Genomic DNA, 26,370 nt, shown 5'->3' with positions numbered 1-26,370 from the left:
TGAGATCCCTTCCCAGACGCCTTAACGCCCACTCACATCCTGGGCCATCTGACCTCAGGAATTCGCATGATAAGGTGGGGCCAGGTTTCACAATGAACACACCCGAAACTCTGGCTGATTGGGACCCACACCCAGTTTCACACCTTGGCTCAGGCGATTAGAGGATCATCAGGGGGTCCTTTTGTCCCTCTGTGGGGGGATACTCCCACTAGGTTTATATCTGGGACTCTCCACCATTTGACCTTAGAACTGAAGAAGCTTCTCGGATGAGAGGTGAAACGTCTTCAAGTAACTTAAAGAAGTCCAGACGCTTTTCTTTGCAAGCTCCTTTGACTACTGTTCATAAAAACAATAAAACCTGCTACTGGGCCTGTACTTTTATGTGCTTGGTAGACTATCTGAGGCTTTTGCCACTATGGGACCAATTTGATTTTTGCGCATTTTCTAAACATCTCTGTATGTTTCATAAGCAATGACTGCATATCCCTTTATACAGTCTTCTAGTTACTCTAGTCCTGTATGGACTATATGTATGTGGAAAGGCCTTACACCTCAAGTTTCAGCTCTTATTTAATGCAACTTAATTTTGTGAATTAAGGTTCCCTTTTGAGTAAACCCGTCACTCACACAGGCCTAGAGACTGGTCTGCAACCCTCCTGGCAACCTTGCTATATTCCCCTACCAGCTGTTGAGATGTTGCTGGCTGTTGGTGGGTGAAATCAGTCATAAAGACGGTGCCGCACCAAAATGACTCAAGCAATTCTGATTGCTTTCGTTTCTAGCGGTTTGCATGGAACATCTGCAAACACTTGAAAAAGTTCTATGTGACTCCCCTGAAACAGTTGTGTTTCAAAAGGTGTGTCGTTCACGCTGAAGGCGAGCCGTCTCCGGTTTTGGTTTCTCTTGCACTTTTCATTCTGCAAGGAGGTGTTTGGTACAGCAGCAAATACCTCTTTGTGACTGATTTCATGCAGCAACCTCCAGGAATTACTCACAACCTGTTGAGGAATACACTTTTTTCCCTTGTTGACTTGGGTCTGTACAACAGGACCAATGAACACTGTCCAGTATGTGATTACAGATAGAGAGACTGGGTTTGAGTCTGTAGGACCAAGACTACTATCTAAACAGAAGACTACAAGGAAAAATGGAGTAACAGATATGAGTAAACTGGGTGTCAGTCACAAATAAAAACCCCCAAAAGGGTTGGGTCATTGTTCATGAAGTAATAAAGAAAAGGGGTAATGAAAGTCTGGTCAGGTCGCAGGTGATTCAGACCTACAGGAAGTGGGAGCTTCCTGCCTACATGTACTGCTTGCATTAAAAAAATTCATATGAGCTTTAACACAATGGAAGCCTGTCTGTCTCATTAATCTTTATGAGTGGTCACGAGTTCTGTTCAAAAGAAGTTAATTTCTAAGCATGTTCATCAAAGTTTATTGTAACTTAATATCCTCAGAAATAAATAGGTTGCGCTCAATCTATGAGTATTATATCCACGTGGATAAATCTGACTGAATTATGACTTATGGGGAGAAGTTGTAGTGCGATTTTCAGGGATCACTGGATATTCAATCTGCTCAAGTAAGGCTGCCTCTGACTGCCCTCGCACCTCCTCCAGGGCTGTAAATAAGCCAGAGATTGCTGGGGGGATCAGTTAGATCCAGGTTGTTGAGTCCAGGTGTCAAGGCAGGAGCAGAACCACCACAGGCCTCGTCTGGACGGCGAGCTGAGGCCCCTCTCAGATTACCTCTGCGCTACAACTCCTGCTCTACTGCTGCAGGCAGCAGCCAGAGAAAACTAAGACTGAAAATGGGAGAGAAAAGACAGAGACAAAGCGATGCTGAGAAAAGCGGAGGGCGTGCTGAACCGGCTGATACAGAAGAGCTGATGAAGTGGAGACAAAAAGAGGAGAGGAGACATCCTGCTGTCAGCGAGTAGTGTAATCAGGACCAGATGTCTTTCTGCGCTCTCTTGACCGGGGGCGGATTTTCACTCCGATTCATTTCCAGTGTTTGTTGAGGGATTTAGACACAGGATTTCGCCCTCTCGTCTGTGTTGTTTTGTTTCGGGTCCATTTTGAAGCCTCGCATTGAGTTTGTGCAGAGATCTGTGTCTCTAATGGCTCTGAGTTCTCAGACATTCATTCAGCTACTTGTATGTCTGACCTGTGTGTTACACAATCCCGTCTGCTCAATGGGCAGAGTGTTTTCCATGCTGATGGTGAAGACCCCCCTTCTGCATGTGCTTGCCTTGAGGATTTGAACTCTGCAGTGACGTTCTGCATTATCCAAGCTGAACCCTTTAATGGCCCTTTAAAATGTTGCACCAGCGACCTTTCGTGGGGCTTTACTTGGTTTATTCTACTGCACTGCAGAACAGCACTGGTCAGCATGGCTACCATCTACTCATCTACTATCATACTTTCCAACTCTGCTTGGTTAATACTTCCATTTGCAGAGACAGCGGGGCACAGTTGTCTGTCAGGCCCACATAGTGTCCGCTGGTGTCACAACCTCTCTGAACTGCTAACTGCAACTGAAAAATAGTAAAATAAAACATTTAAGCGACAAGGCGTGAACGATTTGAGTAGGGCTTCCACGATTAGTCGATTAGTCACGACTACGTTGACTATCAAAATTGTCGACGAATTTAATAGTCTGTGCTTTGTAAGATCCTGAAAGACCGGTATCGTAGCTGTGTCCAAATTCAGGGGTTGCATCCTTCGGAGGCCGCATTTGTAGGCCGATTACATCACAGCGACGCGACGAAGGCTTACTCTTTCTGGGTCACAAAATAAACTGTTAAGATATTTTCAGGCGAGAATGTAGCTTCTAAACTTCAAATATCTGCTCGATTTATCAAGACATCACATATTTGCAAAAGTGCTCTGACTTTTTCGGAGACGTCTGTTACCCACCAGCTCGAAGCTGAAGACTGAGTTTATTAAACTCCACAGAGACAATCTGCAGATTTTATTAAAGTTTAATAAACTATCATCTTGTCTTTATTTTTAGTTAGGACATACCTTAAAAAAACACTTAAAGCTGTAAGCTAATGATAGTTATATAAGAGCAGATGCATGCTTGTGCAATAAGCTCTACGTTTTACGTTCAGTGGATGCATGATCTGATTAGCTGACTAATCGCAAAAATAAACCTAATCGCGCACGTCCCTACTGATAGCCACATCCATTTTTTATATGCTGTGTGGCTATCACTTTAAGCATGTTTACATTTTAATATCGGGGTCTATGGAGAGCGACTCACTGTGCAGCCAGCCAGCTTCAGCTTCGTCTTTCGAGCCGAGGAGGTTGCTGCTCGTTAATGACCTGTGTCGGGAGTCACGAGGTTACTGCTGCAGGCTTTCTGCTTTCATCACCTTTGTTTGTTCAGGACAGTTGTGCCTTTAGATGTGGTTGAACCACAGCTCATACAGAACAATTCCAATTCAAAATGAACCTTAATCCTCTTCTTACATCTCACAGGTTTTACACAAAACAAGTCAAAGTTTCCATGGAAACAGCGCTGGATGAGGGAACAAATGTTATTATGGTACTTGATAATCAGACCAACATAAAAGAACAGCATGCGGCTTCATAATAAACACACACTCGACACTTTTTAGTCTGGAAGTCATGAGCTGACACTCGCTGTATCATTTCCTCCGTGTCAACAGCCTCTACGGGAGAGGAGCGATCACTCGCCCACATCCAAACTGCCATGTCAGTGAATTACCGTGAGCTCCCCTGCCTTCGCCCACAGTCTCCGAACGCTATAGCTTGCCGTTTGTCAATTTTTTAATGGCACCATTGTTAGTCTGACAGGGGAGCGGAGAGATTTGACAGTGCTATATGAAGGACACAAACACTGCATAGCCACAGGGAGGGTTTGGCTGACTTCGACAGCCAGCCCTTTCGAATACAGCCAGAAGCAAAAGACATCAGGAGAGCGAGACTGCACTCCTGCAGCTTCAGCGAGAGATGATCGAGTGCAGTAAGAGAAGAGGAACATCTCAGAAAAAGACTGCTGACACAAAAGCAGAGCAAAAAACCACTTTGGAAGAAATTTCAAAAATGTTTTAAAGTCTGTGCTGTGTTGGAAATGAACCCGAGCAGCGTTTGATTTGGTTGGTGCGCCGCTCTAAAGGGTCGAGGTTAAAGCGGTGTTCATAATCAAATTCAACAGAGTTATAATCATGTTAGCAAAGCATAAAAAAGGGGGTTAATGAACTAGAATTTTTACATTTTTTACAAACAATCAAAAAGCTTAAGAAGTAGAAGCTCGACATCAAAGAAAATACGAGTCATGTCATAAACTTTGTCTACTCTGTTGAATAGTTTGTTTGTGGGTGTTGTTGGTGGCCTCTGTGTTCCTCCTCACTGAGTGTGAATGGTTGCCACTCCTTCAGCCCAGTTTTCCTGCTAAAAGGGCGTTCTTCCTCCCTGATGTCACCAAGGGGTGCTAATAGGGGGATCAACTGATTGGTGGGATTCTTTCTCTGATCTTGTAGGGTTTATCTTATAAAACTGGATTAAATTGAATGAAAGTGACAGAGATGCATAAAGTGTTCAGTGACAGTTAAAGCAGTGACCTGGCTCTTTTTGCTGAATCAGCGTTTTGACTGCATATGGAAAGTACTCTGTAACTGTAAAGAGCCCAAATCTTGTCTGACATTGTAGTCCAGAGTAATGCGGCCAGCTTCTCACTTTCCAGTGCACACCGGCAGCTTGCTAGCAGGCTAACAGCAGCGTGTTTGCAGCCTGGTAATTTGATAATGAGATTGTGAGGCAATGGTTTCCAGATGCAAAGTCTGCAGCGCTTGTACTGTAGTGTGAAGCAGCTGAGGTGCCAGAGGCTTGAGCCAAGGAGGTATAGGTGCTTCAACACCTGCTGCAGGAATAGGTCAAAGGTCACAGAAGAGACACAGGTGATGAGAGGACTAAGTCAACAGCAGAACAGTGGATTATTTTAAAGTGTAAACGAATGAATCTGACCTGACATGTGAACCCTAATGACTCTCTGCACTCAACGTGTTTTCTCGTAGTTGCACCCACATTCATCCACAGATAACAAGCACAGCAAACATGCAGCTCCCGCGCCTGACAGGGCATAACAGCCAATCAGTGGGAGTAATTAAGCATAATAAGCGGCCTTCAGGGGAATCGAAATCTTTGCTGGTGTGATTTAGCATTTTAAACGGCAGCATGGAAGCAACAGAAAGAAGGAGAGAAGAGCAAAGTGACACTCTGCCTCCAAACATGAAGCAGGCCAGCCATGTCAGCCGAGTTAACTTTCTCATGTGTGTGAGCACTGTTTGTTCTCCTCACTCCGTTATTATAGAAGCCTGCTTTGCATCTGCCAGCTAAAAGCAGTTGCTGCTAATTGTTTTTCTTTTAAGGGAAGACAAACAAGAAATGTGTGCATTCAGCCTTTGTCCACTTGTTTGCATAACTACGCCTGGAGGTGGATGAAAAAGGCTTATAATTATTATTATATTATATTAGTAGCTTTGCTGAAAATTCAGCTGAGCCTTTTTTTTTCCTTTTGCGATTATTGGTTTGAAAAACAGCTACACTAGTCAACCTGTCTCACCGTGTTACTTATTCTTTCTTCTTTTTCAGTTTAATTTGATCAGGAACTACTTGGAGGACATGGTATGGCTTTGCTTTATATCTAAAGCAAAGCCATACCTCCCTTTGAAGGACCTTGAAAAGCTCATTCACGCTCTTATCACATCCAGATTAGACTACTGTAATTCCCTCTACTCGGGCCTCCCATCTTCCTCTATTCACCAGCTCCAGTTAGTTCAAAGCTGCGCGTCTCTTAACTGGTACTAGAAACGATGCCCACATCACACCAGTTTTAGCCAACCTACATTGGCTCCCTGTTGAATATCGTATCAATTTTAAAATTCACTTGCGTACCTTTAAAATTTTAAACAATTTGGCTTCCAGCTATCTATGCGAACTCCTTCATTTGTATATCCCTAATAAGGCACTTAGATCCTCCAATCAAATGCTCCTGATGCAACCGAGTTCTCGCCTGAAGTCCAGAGGTGATCAGGCCTTTGCTGTCGTAGCTCCCAGACTCTGGAATAACCTCCCTCCTTATATTCGTTCCTCCAAGTCCGTCCAGTCTTTTAAATTACGTCTTAAAACGTATTATTTTAGTCTGACTTTGATTCAAACTAGTATGCTATTTCGTGGCTAGTTATGTGTTTTGGTTTGTTTTTTATTTTAATTTTTTTTACCCATATTGTTCATATCGTTTCCTGCCCTCCTTTTAACTGTTTCTTTTTATTCTGTCTTATGCTATTGCTCTGACCGACTGTGAAGCACTTTGGTCACCTTTGATGTATTATGATGTGCTACAGAAATAAATTTTGATTTGATTTGGTTTTGCTTTGATGGTTTTGTGAGACAAAGCACTCAGTGGGGAAAAATAGACCGAGCTAATCTAACCTAAACAAAGACAGCGCAGGCTGAAAGAGCCTGAGTAATGGCAGAAAAGAAAGGGCAAAAGTAATTGTTTAACCTATGGAAGGGTGTTTGGGTTGGATGCTAGCAGTGTTTGCTGTGTGGCTGCACATCTCTGCAGCAGTTAGATCAGCTGAGCTCTCAAAAATCCATTCGGGAGGTTTCTCCCAATATCAACACCAGAACGTGCTCCAGAAGCTCAAAATCGATGTGTTTGTGTTCAAGAGGACGGCAACAAAGACGACGTGGTGTCAGATGCCTCGTTCAAAAAATATCTTTGAATGAAACATGGGAGATCCCCTCTTTTCAAAAACCTGGATATTACTGATAGTAATTAATAATCAAAATATTAAGTACGTGGAAATGTTCACTGGCATAGTCACCCCTTTTTTTTTTATTTTTTTATTTTTTATTGTTAACAAAGTCCATTGAGGCAGGGGTCTCGAACGCCAGGCCTTGAGGGCCGGTGTCCTGCAGCTTTTAGATGTGACCTTGCTCTAACACAGCTGATTTAAATGGCTAAATGATCTCCTCAGCATATCTTGAGGTTCTCCAGAGGCCTGGTAATCATTTGATTCAAGTGTGTTGACCCAGGGTGAGATCTAAAACCTGCAGGACACCGGCCCTCAAGGCCAGGAGTTCGAGACCCCTGCATTAAGCAATGAAACAAGCTCAGCAATAGGTTGAAGACATGCACAGACTTTTATATATTTCATAGAACTCTAAGAAAGCAGCTATATCAACATTAATTAAATTATTATTTTTAGTTTTTGCATTTGTTGCCTGAATGTATCAAGTTTTTACAGTGTGTATGTGAGTGCTGGTGGGAGCAGGGCTGGGTGTAGCATATCTGATTACATTATTCGTACCTTTTATCTTGCATCTGTGTTTATAATTTTTTGTGTTGAATCTCAAATTTGAGATCAACTTGTTTAGTTTTCTTGAAAGCCTGTGGCTGCTAAAAGACCTCCAGACTTACAGTTTATGGGAACGACATCCTCTGTCATGATCTTTCCTGATCATCCTGAATAAAAAATTAAAATAGTTTTATAAATTTTGATCATTCTAAGAATTGGGAGAACCAGCAGGAATATGCTCATTGGTTAATGACTTGTAATTGACAAGATGTTAGCCAATAAGCATACAGCCATATCCACCACTCATGCTTCACAATCTTTGTTCACAGTGGGTACCTCCATGCTTTTGACCCGTTGTAAGACTACATAAAGGCCCACATGTTCAGACAGATTCATAATAATCTCATAATACGCTGTGCAACCACCAGAATCCGAAAACCCTAAAAAACTAGAGTAGTTCTGCTCAAGCTTCAACCCACAGTGTGCCCGTCCTGCGCAGGAACAATCACACGCTTTGCCTGAATGCGATGCGTTCAGGGAACATCTGACATCTCCCTGAACTTGCTGCACTAGTTTATTTAACTGCAGAAGAAGACTGGTGCCTTTTTAATAATGTTAATCTCAGCCGCGTCCCCGATGATCCGCCGCAGCCAGCTGAGTGTTTTTCTTTGTTACTGAAGGGCTTAGTGACCTTTTCAAACTAAGCTGTTGTTGCAGATTGTTTCCGTGATTAAAGTTAATGATTGAAAGTGTTCTTTGCGAATTTAAATGTCGAGTACGCATCTTTGCCCATCGTGTCAGCACGTTCTTTGTTTCTCGTCTGAGCTGCGACATCCACGCCGCGCATTATTCATTTTACTTCATTTTCTTTGGCTGTTAAAAACATTTTTACTGAGAGGCCAACATCTGCCATGATGGAAATGGTTTACTGAGCTGCATCAGCTGTGTTCATTCATGTCATTGTAGACGATGATATGCAGCTCCCAGCTGAGCGTGTGCGTGCGTGCGTGCGTGAGACTCAATAACTTTTCTCTTCTGACGTGAAGCATCCAGCCAGAGCTCGCTCGATTATGATGCGATTAGTTAATTGGGTGAAGATGTGGAAAGTGAATTATGCGCGTATCTCATGCTACGCCACTAATGGATGGAAAATACCTCCATCTCCGACCTCATCCTCCCCACACCCTTTAACCAGAAAACGTCTCATAATTTCCAACTCGTGCATTCTAAAGCGAATAGATTTAACGTCTCAGATTTATATCATCTTTCCATTTTGGCTTTCTCTGGCTGTCTCGGTCGTAATTTACTGTGAGGTTGCTATCGTTACTGTAACAAAAACAGCCAACCAGCTCCTGTATTTATGTGTTTTATCTTCCTGATCCCGTCAATGCCCCTCGTTTGAAAAACGGTTATTAAAAACCAATCTTGCTGTGTAACCTTTCACCAGAACATTTTTCTGTCAATCTGAAATATTGGAAGAGGCTTTTATGTGCTTCTCGATTTCTGACGTCTGTGTCGCTGTACGGTGGCTTGGAGTTCAAATTACCTTGAACAGAAAAGTCAACAGTTTTTCCAGAAAACTGCGAGCGTGATTATCTGGCACCTCCGTGATTGTTTCCACAAAAACCGAGCGGCTCTCTGAGTCGCACGCATCGGCCTGAAGCTTACCCACACTGTAAAAACGGCATAACAAATCCCTTTAACAGAGACACTGAGGGCCGCCAAAGAATGTGGTGTTCACCACTCTGCGACTGAACAGGAAGTGTACTGCTTTTCCACAGGACTCCGCAGAAAATTGTTTTCCCATGAGCGGTGGCATGCGATCAGGTGCATGTGTTTTCTTGGCCCTGTCAGGGGAGCCAAGGAGATCAATGGCGAAGCATCCGGGAGGAGTCAGAGCTCCATCAATCATGCTCATCCTCTCTCTTTATCCCAGTGGTGCAGCAGCCAGAGAGGTGCTGAAAACCCCTGCGAGTGCATTTTTAGCCGAATTAGCGGGGAAATAGTCGAGCTCCCCTTTTAACGACGGCTGCCCCTCCGTGTTTTCGCTGTGCCGAGGCTGAGGTTGCCGATGGCGCAGTGGTATCCGTCCGCCGCTGAGAATACACCTTTCCTCTTTGTCTCGTCCGCCTATTTAGACTTTGTTTTTCATTTTCACGAACCGAGAGCAACGGGATGAACCGGTCTCCGCTCGTCATATTGTGACTCAACAATGCAAATTTCTCCAGCCTGATGTTGGAAAGCTATTGTGGAAATTTCGCTCTTTTTCTATAGCCAATGATAAAAAGGCCCCCCACACAATGTAATGACATGAGCAGCGGTGTACAGGAAATTCTCCTTCATTGTGAGGTTCGTGCAGTAATTGTCTTTTATCATCTCTGCACGCATAGAGAAATAAATATTTGTGGTCATATTGGGCTCAGTGTGCTGATTTGTATTTTCCAACCACCCATTTAATGAACAGTGCATGCTGCTGCGGACCATCCGGTGTGTTTTTCTACTGTATATTGGCACAGGGAGAAAAGGGAAGAGAAAGATGAAGCTCTGTCATTTTTATCTTCTGCCGGCTGCTGTTTGTGTCTCGTGAGCTGACACCTTCAGCTCATCTGACTCTCATCTCTTTTCTCTCATCTGCACAGCCTGCAAGTTTGCAAGAAGCACATCAACCTGTCAGCAAGCTTCTGTAGCACAAAAACACTTCTTCAACAGGATGCTTGTTATCTGCACTACGATGTGGTTGAATTATTTCTTATCATCTTTTGCGTATTTCCATCCATTTGCTGCTGTGTTGATCCAAAATCCTCAAGGGAGCGATTAAAACCTCTTCCTTTTTTCAAAGCTGGGCTTGTGATATGAGCACTTACTTATGTTGTAAAAGCACAAATTTTGTGTGCTTAATGTTGTTATAAAATCAACATTTAAAACAACCCCATTTCCAGCTCCATAATTTTGTTTTTGCATTCAGATTTCCTGTCTTCTATTCTTTAGTTTCTCAGTATAAGCCAAAAATAAATAGCCCCTCTGTACTCTGTCCTCTTTCTTTTGATTGGCTGGCCAGTGTGAGGCTTCTAAACCAAACTAAATATACGAATAAAGGTTTGTGAACGTGAAATTGTCATGGTGGCTGTAAAAACTGTAACAGAAGTCACAGCAGTTCTATTTTAGCTCAGACTGTGACCCTTTTGTAAACCAGACTACTTAAGTACTTTTTAAATTATTAATGCATGCAAATTAATAAATATAAATTAAATCTGCCATGTGTATGGATTGAACCTGGGTTACTACCCCTTCAACCTGCAGAAGAAGAATTATACACTCGATAAAAGCATCCATCCTCTTTTGCTTATCCACTTCAGGCTTGCAGGGGGCGGGGGCGGAGACCATCCTAGCTGCCACAGGCCGAGTGCTGGCATGCACCCTGGACTCTCTGTCCTGTCAGTTGCAGGACTCCATAAATGTATTTATTAAATATTTATTGAAGTGACAGCAGGAGGCAAAAAAAAAACCCAGAATATGTTGCTGAGAAGAGGAAAACATCAAATATTTGTTCATGTGAACAAAGTCTTTATTGTGTTCCAACTTTCTTTAACCAGGATAACATGACCCTTGAGATGCTGCTTTAGCATAAGCACCCTGACTGAGGCAGACAGCAGCACAATCAGCAAGAGCTGCACAGGCTACTAACACATGTGAATACACACAGCAAAAATACACAAAAGTATACAATGTAAGTCAATTCTAAAATTAAAAACACAGGTTAAAGTTACTTTTTTTTTAACCAATTGCTTAATGTGAGGAAGAAGACGGTCATCTGTTACCAATCTCAAGCACGTCTATTGTGTCCAGAGTCAGAGCCTGTAGAGAATTAAAGTTTGCTCTAGTGCTATTATGACCAAGATTGCCTATCTGTAAAATAAATAACAGTGGTCCAGGAACTGAACCCTGCGGGATGCCATTAGTTACATAAAGCAAGCTTTCTTTCAACCTGCACATCCTGATAATTTTTCTGACAACCCTGAACTGATAAATCTTTGCTTTAAGACTGTGTGATGCAGTCTTAAAGCAATATAATAAAAAGGGTGCAGCCGTACTGCCCTGTACGAGATGATTGATGATCTCTCGTGTTGAAGAAATCTGAGCTGCTGTGAGGAGATGCTGACAGTCAGTTTTTCCTGTTCCCATCAGATATCTGCTGAGAGTCGTTAAGGCCTCACCGCCTAGTCTTCCTGTATATTTTTATGATTTTTATCATGTCATTGCTAAGAGAAATATTTAGTGCTCCCTTGTAGATAATTTTTCACGTCATCCAGAAGTCATTCATCACAGCATTATCACATTTTCAATGACAGCACTCCCAGTGTACTAGTAAAGAGCTGAAAGGCAGACGCAGTAGCTGATGGGGCTTTAGTATTCTTCAGCGTGGGTTTAGCAGCTGAAAAATGGTGCATTCATGACAAGGTTATGAGACTTTTTATCATGAAACACACGAAGGACAGATTTGTCTCTTGATAGAAATGATTTTTACAGGAGTGGAACATTTTAATGTATCGCCTTAATATCAGAGGTACGTTTTAAGCATTAAACGTGATGGATGCATCCATCTGTTCTTTCTCGCTGCCATGCCTGTTAACCATCTCTCTGCCATGCACATTTGTGGCCTCGCTGTAGGCTTCCTGGTCCTCTGGGAACCGCTGGTGCGTTTATCCTTGTGGACAAACCGTCATATGTACCATATTCACCTGCTCAGGGCCTTTTTTCATTACTGATATGATTTGTATTTGTGTTGTGAATACAGCAGCAAGGCGATGTGCATGTAGTACGTGGATGTAGTTTTATGCTCGGTCTTGTAAAATTTGAGATCAGGCATCTCTGAATCCTGCATCTACACAGAGAAACCAAACAGAAAAAATGTGCCATTTTTTATGGATTTTGATGTGTTGAATCCAAAGACGTCTACAGTTTCCTATATGCAGTTTTAGTTTTAACCATAAATTTTAAGCTTATGTCTTATGTTTATGGTTACTCCTTATAATAAAAATGATAAAAAACATGCCAGGGCAGGATTTGTTTAACATCCTTCACAGCAGAGGTCAAAAGGACAAATAGAGATTTGAGAGTCGAATTCTGTCCTGTGCAGCTAAAGTGGACCCAAGGAGCAGATCAACTCAAACGCACTACAGTAAATTATGTATTAACAGTGAAATCACAATAGAAGATGACGAGGTGCAGGAGCGAAGCAGACCGAGGATCTCGGGCGATCTAGGGAGAAAGGGAAACAGCAGTTAGTCACTGACAAGTGCTTAATTAGAAAACACTCTGGTTAATAAGTGAGAGAATTTAACGGAGTGTGGAGCTTACTTGTCACACTTCTACAAAAGGCTCGGGTGGAGCTTGAGGACAGGAGGCTGAGGCAGAGATATGCGCAGGTGGGAGGTGTGGAGGTGTCCAGGTAAGCGGCGCAGGGTGCAGTGAAAGTCCTTCTGGAAAGTCCTGGGCAAGCTGGTGGATGAAGGATTGGTGAGAAGCAAATGAAGAGAGAGCAGACTGGAACCATGTCAGAGTTTAAACGAAACAAAGAAACTGCTGGTTACCATTAGAGCGGGGGTAACGATCAGGTGACGAACCGCTGCCATGCCGCTCCTTTAATGCACCTGCCCATTGACCCAAACAGGCCTCAGGTGTACTGGGTAAACCCTGCGCGCCACAGCCACGCCCAGCTAAGCCGCACACCTGTTCCTAAAAAAAAGAAGACAGAAAACCTAAGCCAGCTCAACCGTGACACATTTCAAATGGGCCCAAATTGGGCCACTGCTGCCAGAGTTCAGTCATTTTTGGCTTCAGTTCAAAACTCTTGGTGTTCGAACCGACTTCACAACACATCATAAAAACTAAAAACAACAATGAGTTTGATTACGTGTATTTTGGAAGTGTTTCGGCTGCAGCCCAGTGAACTCCAAAAAGTTCATCTCACAGAACTTGGGAGTGAAGTCTCCTGAAATAAAGTATAAAATCCCAAACAAATGAAAAACATTTTCTTACATCGCACTGAATGATGTTTTTTCCCTCTATTTTCAAGGATAGCATCTTTTTCTAAGTATTACTTTAATAGGTTTGTACTCAGCGACTGCACTTTATTTTAGCAAGGTTGAGGTTAGAGAAAAATCATGGTTTCATTTTTCTTTTTATGCCAGTGAAGAGCACAGTACTTCCATTGGTGGATTGCATTCAGACAGTTCTTTTATCTGACGCACTGCTGTCCATCCAGTGATGATTCAGGCTCATGCTGAAGGACATTTTAATGGACGGAAGGAGTCGGAGTCATTTTAAGGTTTGCAATTATTGATCCTGAAGTGAAAAGGATTTGGGACAAAGATGAGCCAAAAGAAACCAAAGCTATGACGAACTTTTACTGAACACACATACAGAGATTTATTTTTGGTGCTTTAAAGGTTAACGTAAAAAGAATATCTGGCTTTGAGCTGTCAGTTACTGCTGACAGAGTGTGCCCAGAAGTTTTTATTTTTGTGGCATTTTCTTTATACGGAGACAAAATTAATGACGTCTGAATGCGCTGAAGAAAATAAACCAATCAGAGGACGAAGAAGATTGAAAAAGAAAATTGCCTGCCGATCAGAAAGCTGCCATTGCCACGTATATCTGTGTTTGATTAATAATTCAGCTCTGGCACAGCAGCGCGGCCCATTTTAATGTTCTCAGCCATCAGCCTCACCCTTCGTTATCACCCAAATTTAGACTGCATGGAGATGGATGCTGGGCGTCAGCCCATCGACCGGCCCACTCCACCGCTGCTGATTTATGGGTTCCTTGCTATTTTGAGGTCGCAGGGGTTCGCCTGAGCAGATATCACAGTGAATGAGTTTGCCGGTTGTCTTCTACTCCTAGATGAATGTGTAGCGTCCTGAGCCCGCCAATTTTTCAGGGAGAGTGGTTTTTGATTTAAAGCTCTAAAGTTTGAGGCAAAGAAAAGCCAGCCTTCATTTGAGGACCTGATCTGTTGAAGCTTTGAGATGTGCCTAACAACACCTTAAATGGCTCTAAAATGACTGTAAACCTCCCGATACTTATCGCTTTAATCTAAACTCTGCAGACCCGACAATGTTGTGCTCTGCTGCTGCTAAATTGAAGCCACCAGCTTTGTTTTTCATCACTCTGCTGATTTATCCTCCAAACATACAGTCGCTCTATTTATCTGTGAGCTTAACCTTTTGCCCATGTGACTGTGCACACCAAAGAGCGTTCCACTGGTTGTCCAGAACACCATCTGGACAGGTGATACATTTATTCAAGACAGAGAGGTATTAGTTGTCCCAGAGTCAGTGGGGTTAGTCCGGGACGCCAGGTCTGTCTCTCATTACGGCGTGACAGTGAGAGTTCTGCGTGTCCACGCCACTCGCTGACCTCAGTGAGTCTATGTCTGGGTGCCTCATTATCCTCTCACCTGGCATCATTAATACTTGTTTGCCTGGAAGGAGATGGGTGGTGGAAGTGGGTCGGAGCCCTACGGTTCAAGTATTGATGGTCACTGGCTGGAGAAATTAGACAAATGCACTTGATCGATGGAGAGAGAGGCCAAAAAGTGGATCGAGATATTTTCAGTGGTGGTATACGATCAATAGGTTTGCAAATGACACCGAGTCCTCGACAGTGATTGCTTTAGATAATATCCTCTTCTAACACGGGGATAATGGGAAGGAAAAACTCAGTCGTGAGGATAAATCGTTGTGTCACTTTTGTCTTAAAGGACTCATTTTCATTTGTCACATCAGCCTCGATTGGCAGCACATGCTCTCTTTGTGATTCATGGTGATGAAAGAAAGTTATTTTTTAGGCCTGAAAACAGACTGGACCACAGATATACCACTCGCTCTCTGCAGAATAGTTATTTCCACAAATGTTTCTGCAGTTTTGACATCTTATGGTTATGAAGATAAAATAATTGGGGTTATTAAGCCAAGTGCACCCCGTTCCTTTACAGCAGAGCACTGTTTCCCGTCTATAACAGCTCTATAGTGGAGCGCCATCCAAAATGGCTAAAACGCATCAGTCCAGAGCAGCAGTCTGCTGCCTTTATGATCAAAGGGCAACTGTTGATAAAAAGAAACACACACACACACAAATGTATGGAGCACAGTTGAGATTTTATCCTCTGATTGTGTAGAAAAACATCCATCGATCACCTTATGTTAACCACAGTTAACCTCCCCTCACACCCATTGGGTTGTGGCAGATGTCCGCGCCTCCCTGAGCCTGGTTCTCCCGGACGTTTCTTCCTGTTATAAGGGAGTTTTTCCTTCCCACTGTCGCCAAGTGCTTTGTCATTGGGGGTAATGTGATTGTTGGGGTTTTCTCTGTATTATTGTGGGGTCTTTACCTTACAATACAAAGCACCTTGAAGCGACTGCTGTTGTGATGTGGTGCTATATAAATAAAGTTGTGTTGAATTGTTGGACATCCAACAAATGCTCTTAATGCCACTGGTTTAGTTTCTGAGCTCCTCTCTAGCTTTCAAGGCATGATGTTAGCATTAGCCTACATCTTCTGAAAGATGATGCCTGTGGGTTGAGGACTGTTGAGGTATGCCATTTAACAGCATCCTTTGCTCCCATTGGTAGTTGCTTCAGTCATTCACCTCAGTGCTGAGATTAATTAGGCTCAGGATGCGCCCACATCATGTCGCTAGCGGTTGCTTCATTTGTTGTCGAATTTCATTGACATGTGATGGTCTCTGGTTGCAGCATTGCTGCTGTCTCTTTCTGTAATGATGCAAAGTTAATAAAAATGTTTTAAAGCTTCAAACGCATTTTCTAACCAAAAGCCTGCGATATTGTCATTAGTCAGTAGTACTTGGCTATAAAAATAGAAACCAGAAAGCTTCTGGCACCAAAGGGCTCGTCTCGTGTCTATCGAGATTCACAGAGAAAAGGTGAAACTGAAGCTTGCTAAAAAGTCATCCCATTTTTAAAAACACTTTTGTATATGTCTATAACAGCAGCTATTCTCATTTTTAAAAACCACACAAGTGCTGCCTTGATGTGAAATGAAGTCTTTCAGCCCCAGGTGCACTCTTACCAACATACGGTAATTACGGTAAATGTGAGACGAACACTTCACAACACAGCAGAGCTTCATAAACAGCGGGAAACTTCACAATCAAGGTCTGGCTCATTTATGAAGTCTGAATTGTTCAGTTCCTCCCCTTTGCTTTCCATTACAAGTCCTCCTGCAGCTCTGCTGATGGACTTTTAATTTGTGGAGGCTCTTTACGTGCCTCAACACAAGAGAACAGACACAATAAACTACAGTCAGGCTGCTTTACGACTTTGCACACTTGTGGTTTTATGCAGTTGTTTCTCTTTCTCTTCAAACATTTTAAAGGTCCTTAACGTTTCAGTTTTCTGCTGAATTTTGGTTGTGGTCTCTTAATAAGGACGTCTGTGAAATAGCTGCACTCTGTGGGTGGTCTCGCTGGGTTTATCTCCTCACAGCGCCTTCGCATTTTGCTTTTGTAATAGAGCACCGTTTCACAGCACACGGGATTATGTGCATGCCCTTACTCAGGCTCCTCGTGCTTTTCTCTTGTTTCTTTTTTTGGACTCGAGCTGCAATAGCTGCTGTATAAGGGGAAGCATTACAGGGTGATGCATGCTGTCCATCTGCTTTTTGCACTAATTACCTTTTTGGGGCACAATTAGAAATGATATGTAACACCAGCTACGGATGGAAAGAGTCAGGCTTTTAATAAGGCTGCAAAAATGGCTAAATAAACTGCAGCCAAATTGGATGGAACCACTAAGCTGAAAGATAAAGTTTATAGGGACGCAGTGAGCTCTTTCTACATTTTCCATTCATCAGCAGGTGAAGCTATATGATTCTGTAATGTTTATATATCCAAGCTTTGCTTCTCTCGTCAGTGAAAGCATGGTTAAAATGTTAAAGTTCTTGGTTCACAGACTTTAATTATACTGCAAACTGAACCGTATCAGAAGGAAAACTAGTAACAATATTGTTTGTAGTCCAGATGCACTGGCTAGACCTGTTTTAATGGGATGGGTGGCCTGCTGCTGATCCACCGTGCCCTACTAAAATCTCAGGTTTTAGTTTTAAAGAGTGGATTAATAAGTCGTTGATAATAAGAGGGGAATACAGACTTATTTGTAGTACAGTTTAAAACAATGCAATTTAGCTACAATGCAACCTCCAGTGCAGAAAAACAAAGCCATCCCCAAGTGCCAAAAACTGCAGTCCTCTAATGACCACTTGAGTCTGGCTCCTAAAGTGAGTCAGACGCCACAGACTCACATCTTGTCTCCATTGTAGACAACGTCAAAGATGGATGAAGCCATCGTAACATCACTTATGTTACAATACAATGCACAAACACCGGTATTAGCTAATTAATGCTAAATAACAGACATGCCTTTTGCACATTTCTATTGCACTGTTGTGTCTGTATCGTTCTGTTATGTCTGGGGTTGCACTGTGTTTGTTTTATTTTTTGCAATTTTTGCACACTTGCACTTTATGTGGTCCTGTGTTGATTGTCTGTTGTATGTCATATGTAGCACCACGGTCTCGGAGGAACATTGTCTCGTTTCACTGCGTATTGTACCACAGCACATGGTTGGAGTGACAATAAAGCCACTTGACTAAAATAGTCTAAAAGGCACCAACAGCATGAACGTGGTCATCAGCGTGAGGTCGATGGGCTCCACTCGCCTGTGTCCAGACACCTTTTAACCAGCGTGGCCACGCCTCTACCTGCTCCCAGTGAATGAAGTATAACCAAACTACTCCACTCAGAGCTTTTATGATTGGGGAAACTATCAACAGAGGCCAAAATATTTTTGTAGTCCAGAATCTAGCCGATGACTTCAACGGTGCATCATCACACATGTATATGGCCATGTGTGTGCTGGTGCTGCAGGTCTGCAGCACGCAGTAGCCCACAGATTGGCATTCTATGTGAAAAAAGAGTCAAGATTAATGTATGTCAACACGACCTGACTATAAATTGAGTCATTTTCACATCATTATCCACTTTGCCGAAATAAAAAACAGATGGTGCAGTTTAAAGCTAAAAAAAAAAAAATCATCTTTCCAGTTTGGACTTGGTGTTTGACTTTCAGATGATTTATTCATGTTCCCTTCAAAGTTCACTCAAGAGACGATGATTTTTTTGTGTGTATTTTCTGTGAAGAGACAGTAAGTTTAAGCATAAAGTATATTGATTGGATACATTTTTTGAGTTAACATCACTGTCTTATCACATGATCATTATGACTGAATGTTAGTTTGATACTCAGAAACATTAGTAATTTGAGGTATTTTTATAATAAAGTATAGGCATATCCAGCTAGACATATCGTACTTTCTGTCAAATTCTCCTTGTGTTCGTGAGTCTGTTGTTTATTCAGCTGCAATAAGAAGTTGATTTATTTCCTTCAGCAAGTAATGGGTAATGGTTTGTCTTCTGGGGCAATCGTGGCTCAAGAGTTAGGAGTTCGCCTTGTAATCGGAAGGTTGCCGGTTCGAGCCCCGGCTTGGACAGTCTCGGTCGTTGTGTCCTTGGGCAAGACACTTCACCCGTTGCCTACTGGTGGTGGCGCCAGTGTTCGGCAGCCTCGCCTCTGTGCGCCCCAGGGTGGCTGTGGCTACAATGTAGCTGCCATCACCAGTGTGTGGATATCTGGATGTGTAAAGCGCTTTGGGGTCCTTAGGGCAGGATCCAGTACAGTTTACCGTATCTATGACTGTTTTGCCAATCTAATAAAATCTGTTAGTGCTTTTTATTGTTTATTATCATAATATTGCATAACTGTAGATGTTAGCAGCTCAATTCGCCAGCAGCTGTTTCAGGACTTCAATAAAGAATTTTTAATTTGGAGAGTGCTCGGCTTCAGTGCTCGGCTTCCAGTTCACAGTAAATAGTACTTGTGGTGAGGCCACAGTTGGAGTGCACAAGCACACTGTACGCATCGCATCACAGTCTTCCTGTTGATCAATCTGTGAGTACATTAACAGAACAGAACTTCAGAGATCTCATTTTGCCTACACATTCAAAGCTGGAGCTTTTCCCATTTCTGAAATATTATTTTTCAGTTTTATAATGAGAATCGATATTAAACGTGTTTTCTGGAGTTAATCTTTCACACAACTTAATGCAGTGATATGACTCTCACTCAAGCAGTCGGTGCTGGTGACTGCTTGAAACCTCATTTTGAAATAATCTATAAACTGTTTATGTAGTCCTCTCCTCTCAAACACATAAAGCAGGAGACACCTCAGAAGAGGAGCAAATGAAAGCTGTCACAGCCAAACGCTGCCTGCAGCTACATGACGTCGAAGAACGTCTCTTGGCTGTGCGATTTTAAGGATGTAATGGAAATAATCGTCTCGTACCTAATGACTCGGCGGAGGTTCGTTGGTTCGGCGTGTGTGCAGACTCGAAAGCCAGACTTAAATGAAATGACGTAAAAAAGAAGTTCTCTGACTGCAGAAATATTGTAAACTAAAAGTTTTTGCCAAGAAGCAACATTCCTGTCATCTGTTGACTCCGAAGCTTGCCACTGTGGTGGATGATCTTCCTCTCCTTTAACTCAAACATAAACACCACCGCTGTCCTCACCACAATGCAGGACGTCACTGAAAATATGAAACATTATAGCTACAGTGTGTGTTTTGTTATTCTTAATGTGGCCACCACGGTTTGAAAATCCCTGCGCTGTAGTTTCTGTTCTTTGCTCGCCGTGCATTGTTTTCAGTACGTGCGTTATCGGTATTCTGAAGACTGCTCGCGGCAAACAGCCCTCTGTCACGGGGCTCCTCCCAGACGCCTCGCTGTATCAATAGTCAGATGTCACAAAAATCCTCACGCTCGTTTCCTCATTGAGCCGACTTTGCAAGTTCATTTGCACTCATTTAATCTCCCAAACACATTCAGCTTGTTCTGCTCTAACTCGTGCTTCTTGCAGCCTGAGATGCATAACATCAGCATTATGGGGAATGAGAGACACTCCCCACCCCTCTTTGCTACTGCTTGACAAAATACAGAGAGCATCCCTGGCTCAGGCTTTCAGAGAGCCCAGGTGAATTATGGAAATGTGCTCTGTCGTCTTCTGAGCTTCAGTCACACTAATGTCTGCAGCTCACTGTCAGCACTGTGGCTTTTAACACGTAGCAGCTTATAGCTTATATTGCATAAATGGTAAATGGCCTGTATTTGTATAGCGCTTTACTAGTCCCTAAGGACCCCAAAGCACTTTACATATCCAGTCATCCACCCATTCACACACTGGTGATGGCAAGCTACATTGTAGCCACAGCCACCCTGGGGCGCACTGACAGAGGCGAGGCTGCCGGACACTGGCGCCACCGGGCCCTCTGACCACCACCAGTAGGCAACGGGTGAAGTGTCTTGCCCAAGGACACAACGACCGAGACTGTCCAAGCCGGGGCTCGAACCGGCAACCTTCCGATTACAAGGCGAACTCCCAACTCTTGAGCCATGATCGCTCCCCCGTACGTACAGCCCTGCAAATATGTTACATGCATGTGTGACTGAGCAGGAAGAGTGTAGCATGACCTGTTCCTGCCTTATCAGAGCTCCAAGTTGATAAATGTGCAGACTGTGCTTTTTAAGGACTGACCATAAATTGTCAATCTGATTAAGAGTTGGGGAGTTTCCTGGCCATGGATCTGAAATGTTCATTTGATGCCACTTTGTTATCACTTTTGCTTTGTGACATGATGCTCCGTCATTTGAGCAAATGCACAGATTGTCACCAAATTGCACGTGAATCTTGGAAGAAGTTGGTGTTTATGGTAGGATGAGTCCTTAAAGTGAGCAGACACACCGAACAATTGATCAGCACATCCTTTACGTATGGTGTTAACAGTAAGAGACGCATGCTGTAATGTCGAGTACTCAATCTCATCACGGTTGACAGCAAATAACTGACAGAAAATAAAAAGACCCATAAATGGTCATCTCTGAACAAGTGATAAGGTTTTCCTCCTCCTCTGGTGAGTCTCTGAAATGTGCTGAGTGCACAAAGGAGGCCCGTCGCTGTTGGAATAAACCAACACTGTCAGGATGAATGCCAGGAATGCTTTGAGATGTCAGATGCATGACTGACTGAGTGCGTGAAGGAATGTCAACCTCACGGGGAAGGTCAAAGGTCTTGAGGTCAAATTTCTGGGTCACGGTTAGACGACTGTGGTTAATTATGTTATTTATGGTTGTGCTTTAGGCAGCTTTTTGAATCAGAAGATAACTTCTCACTGCTGCGTCCCGGGACCCCAAACCTGAAACAGCTATTTCTTAAAGAGCTGCTCCACAATCTGATCACACCGGCCACCCGCACAACATAAATGTGCAACACCCAGCACGACACGCAGTCCTCTCGACACGTATGAGCACTTTTCTCAGCTCGTGTGGCTCTTTTATGGAGGTTTAGGTTTTGCTTTTCCTTGTCAACTCATAAAGTTCCTGAGGACAACACACAGTGGACATTAAGGTGACACACACTTCCCTGCTCCGCAGTTCACCATAATAAGTGAAAAGGGTTTCAGTTTTCATAGTGTTGGCAACACGTGCTCTGACATTTGGGAACACTATCTTCTGCCAAAGCATGCGAGGACGCCGTCCCCCCTCCAGGTCATGAGCTCGAGAAACACAGTCGGTAGAGATTGTGAGTGTGACTGGATTTTAGATACGCGAAGAAGCAGCTGATGTGGGGAATCCTACTTCTTCTTTCACTTTTTGAAGTCTTTATGAAACAAAATAATCAAACTACGTTGAATTTTGATTCAGCTGTTCCATAAAGTTGCAGCACTGAGACGTCCTAATGTTTTGTCCCAAAAAACGGGAATGCAGCCTGAGACAGTTGATGGTTTCAGATTTAAAAATCAGATCACAGAATGTAAGTTGGATTGCTCTGTTTACTAAACAGTTGCAAAGCTTCCACTATAGCATCACACTAACAGCATCATGTGTAAAGTGGTGATGCGTTCTTTAAAGTAGAATAATTGTTAAAGACTTGTTGATTGTGCACCAGCTGATCTCTGTTCAATGAAAAGGCAGATCGGCAGGTGGGATCACTGAAGACAAATCAAGTTCGATCGTGTGACATCTGCTCTGAAACTAAAATCTAAGGGCAGGAGCAGGATTTGGTTTCAGGACCATGGACAGCATCAGATAATATATCTGTGTCATGTGTCTCAAAACAGCTTATGACATCATCTGGCATAAACCCAGTCACATGTGATCATTACGACATCATTAATCAATCTATTAGTGTGCTGTGGTCCAATTAACACATGACAGAACTAATCAGGAAGGTGCTTTTAAGTGGGAGTAGAGCTTCTTTATGCAGATTTGACACATAAAGTGGGAAATATGTTCAGTTTTTGTCCTGCACAGTTTATCTAATTACACCACATGTAGATGTGAATGAGTTGCCTTGCTGCTTGTTCTGCATACCGTCTGCGTATACAGTGACACGTGTACTGAGCACGCTCACATGACCCTACAGTGTAAAAACCAGGTTAAATGGGGCAATCAATCAGTTAGACTTTAGTTTATAGCTCCTTTTGTGCTGAGTGATGAACACACAGTACACAGGAACTGACAAGCTGATAACAAGATGTAATAAAGCAAAAATAATATCCAACAATAATAAATCTTAAAATAAAAAGAAAAAACAAAAAGGAAAATATTGAAATGGTCGATAAGAGTGAAAGAAAATCAAAGAAAATTAAGAAAAATCAGGATCAAAGATGAAGCCACACTAAAGTAAAAATGTTGAAACTGAATAAGTGAAAAATAAGGTTACATAAAATACAATAAAGGCAAATACATAATAAAAGTACAACTATGGGAGCTAAACTTTAACTGGTTTGCAGTCAGATAAAATCAAATCAAAACGATGACCTCTGCAGGGCTCCAGGGTGCACGTTTTCCTCGGCTATGCAAATTATTCGGGTGTGTGAGTGATGAAAACATTCGGGCAGCAGATTCTCACTTTTAGAAAAACCTGTTTGTGTCTCACCTGCGAACTGCTGCGAAAACCGGCTCCTAACAAACGGACAACTGAAAGGAACACGTTTAAGACGGCAAAGCCAGATTTTGATGTCTTTTATTGGGCAGAGACCTTTCATTAATAGGACACAGACGTCCTCATCTTAGATTTATGTTTCCAGTTTTATTTTAATTTTATGTTTTTTGCACTGAACCAAACATTGAGGTGAAAAATTCTTCTTCTTTATTATCAGTGGACAGAGAGTGTTCAGCCAGGCGTATTAAAGAGGATCTTTTCTGCTAATTTTCAGCTTTCTTATTTTCTTTGATGGACATTCTTTGCAGCTTTACATAATTCAAAGCTCAAATTAATTCTTATGTATCTTATAATGGCCCCTCTGTCTCCCATTTGCTTTTCTCCCTCGGATCATTTGTGCACATCTCCGTGGTCATTTTCAGCCTCGTACTGGTGATTTTTGCATGTTTTTGTGATTATTTTGTGTCTCACTGTCTGTTTGTGGCATTTTGCATTGCATCAAAGTCATTTTATTGACTTTCTGGCAAAAAACATCCAGGAGTGCCCTGCAGCTCACCTGGTGAAAGCTGTGTCCTCACTGCAGAGGCATGGCTTTAATTCCACTCCAGGCCATTTACTGCCCCGCTCTCCTTACCCTCCTATCATCCAAGATGACAGATAAAAAGGAGACTGTGGAGAAATGTCTGCCAATCAAATTCAGAGTGATAATGAGCTGTAATATACCATTGCAGTTTGCGGATATCATTAGTTTTGGAGCTCATTTTGCAGACAAATCAATTAAATTATGCTAATCAGAGCAGCACTCACCACTTGTTCCGTGATGCTGGGCCTCCGTGCGAGCGCAGGGGAGGTGGAGGGTGAGTAGGTGGAAGGACGTACCTCTCCATCTTTGTGTTCGCCAGTTTAATTTTCAGTCAGTGTTGTTTGGAAGGTTAAGAGCGATCACTCTGCTGGGAGCACTGAACGAGATGCTCCAGATGAATCCTTCAGCTCTGAGTGCAGGGCATCACGACACTCGGGGGCCATGGCCGTCCGAGAGCCTCACTTTGTGGGATTAATTAGTGAACCTCATTGAGAACTTAATGATGCTGTCACAGGGCTTTTCACTTCATCCCCCCCTCCCCCTCTTTTTTTAAAGTAAATATATTCAAACTGGAAACATGAGTTAGGCTACGGATGAAGGGAGTTGATTGTCACTCTATAATTTTCGGTCTGACAACCTTGTAAGTGCGAGAGGCGTAGGTGTGCCACTGACAAGGAGCTCGTGCTTCAGCTGACAGCACCACAATGCTTGTCACTAGATGTTTTCCTCCAATCAAAAGCACATTATTCAAATCTTTGGAAATGTCAACAGTGCAAACCTCAAACTTTCGATACTTTATGATTTTCGTTTCATTCGGAACCTCCAGCAGCTCTGCGAGGCCTGTCGCAGAGCAGGAGAACTCATGGGTCGAGAAATGATGACATAACCATCCCCGAGGCTGTGGAAAATCCTGACCTTCATTTTGGCTCTCTGCATGTCGGCGAGGGCCCAAGTGGGGTCAGAACAGCACAGTCCTGTACTGTTCTGTGGGGTATGGGAGTGTGACCTGCTCTGCACACCCACTATTTTCACACAGGCACCATTCAAACACTGGAAGTAGTCCTGATGGGCCCGGCAGACAAGCTTGAAAGACTTCCCTTCAACTCTGTGATAATCTGGGGTCAGTTTGGCACGAGGGGCCCATAGGAAGGAGTCCCCAGTCTCCGCTTCGGTACAGCTGTGCACAGGGACAAACTGCATTGTGGGTAGGGCCAAGGTCAGATTGCCAGAAATGATATTTTTCCTAGAGGAAATGGATTGTAATGTGAAAAACCTTTTTCAAATTCCAGTAGCATGCAAAGCTGTTTTAAAAGTCAGTCCGCTGCCAGCTAGGAGTCTTTATCGGCTTATCCAGTGGTGACTGTTCTGTGGCCTGAGAATGGAAGTGGAAATGGATTGTGAGTTTCCAGGTTAAAATAACACCAAAGTGCCTCGTTTCTATGCTGGAGATGTAGAGATGCACCGATCTGATATCTGGATCAGTCCCATCCTGACTGAAATAGCTGACTCTGGTATTTTGACAAAGGGCTGAAATGACTTGTTGAAGTCTGCGAAGCATCTAACCAGGATCCTTCGCAGACACTACGTATGAGTTTTGAGTACATGCGGATGCAGGGAGGCAGACCCGTGGGAGTTGCTGGTTGAGGCTGAATAGTTCAAAAGATTCTCTCCCGTGTGTTTTCCTTGACTTTGAGGTAAAACATCAAGACATGAAGGAAAGATGTGAAGGAGAATTCATGAGAGGAAGCCTTTCTTTTTGAAGTTTGTGTTTGATTGGTGATTGTAATTTGGCAGCAGGCGAGGACGGATGGCTCTGTGATAGACTGGAGACCCGAGTCCCTCAGTGACAGCTGGGATAGACTCCAGCATCCCAGCATCTCTGAGCTGGATAAACAGTTGTGAAAATGAATGGATGGATCTTTACCTGATGTGAAATTACTGATGGCAGCTAAACTACAGCCGTCACTTCACTTTGATTATTGTTTAAAGTTCAAACACCCACATATTAGCAGGTTTTGGCATTAGAAGGCAAGTGCAGAATATAATTATAACTACAGTCTACTTCATTTGGTACTCACGCTGATATACTTTTTTTCCTGAACCACTCAATCATGTATCTCATTTCCCTTCATGAAGGATGATCCACTGTGTCCTTTGCTAAAGGAGGTAATAAAGGAAGAGTCTTTCCTTGGTATTATTCCAACTATTCGACCACAACCTTCATCTCTCAGCTGCTTAGGCTTTCAAACAGGTCTTGCACACTGTAATCCATCTTCATTGCTTAAATGTCATTTCTGGTTCTCTGACTTTGGTCCTGGCTGTAATATATACAGTTTGTAATATATACAATAAAGACGTTTATTCTGTATCAAGCAG

At 42.9% G+C, this 26,370-nt stretch overlaps 1 protein-coding gene across 6 annotated transcripts in view; it reads left to right on the top strand.

The window, feature by feature from the left end:
* Positions 1–26,370, top strand: part of kcnq5b (potassium voltage-gated channel, KQT-like subfamily, member 5b) — a 130,373-nt gene that overhangs the window by 65,158 nt on the left and 38,845 nt on the right. The window lies entirely within an intron of this gene.

Source organism: Perissodus microlepis, chromosome 6 (assembly GCF_051167445.1).
Source record: "Perissodus microlepis isolate ML-2025 ecotype Zambia chromosome 6, ASM5116744v1, whole genome shotgun sequence".
Taxonomy (NCBI): domain Eukaryota; kingdom Metazoa; phylum Chordata; class Actinopteri; order Cichliformes; family Cichlidae; genus Perissodus; species Perissodus microlepis.
Note: the sequence above shows the minus strand (reverse complement) of the source record. Positions and strands in the feature narration are given on the sequence as shown.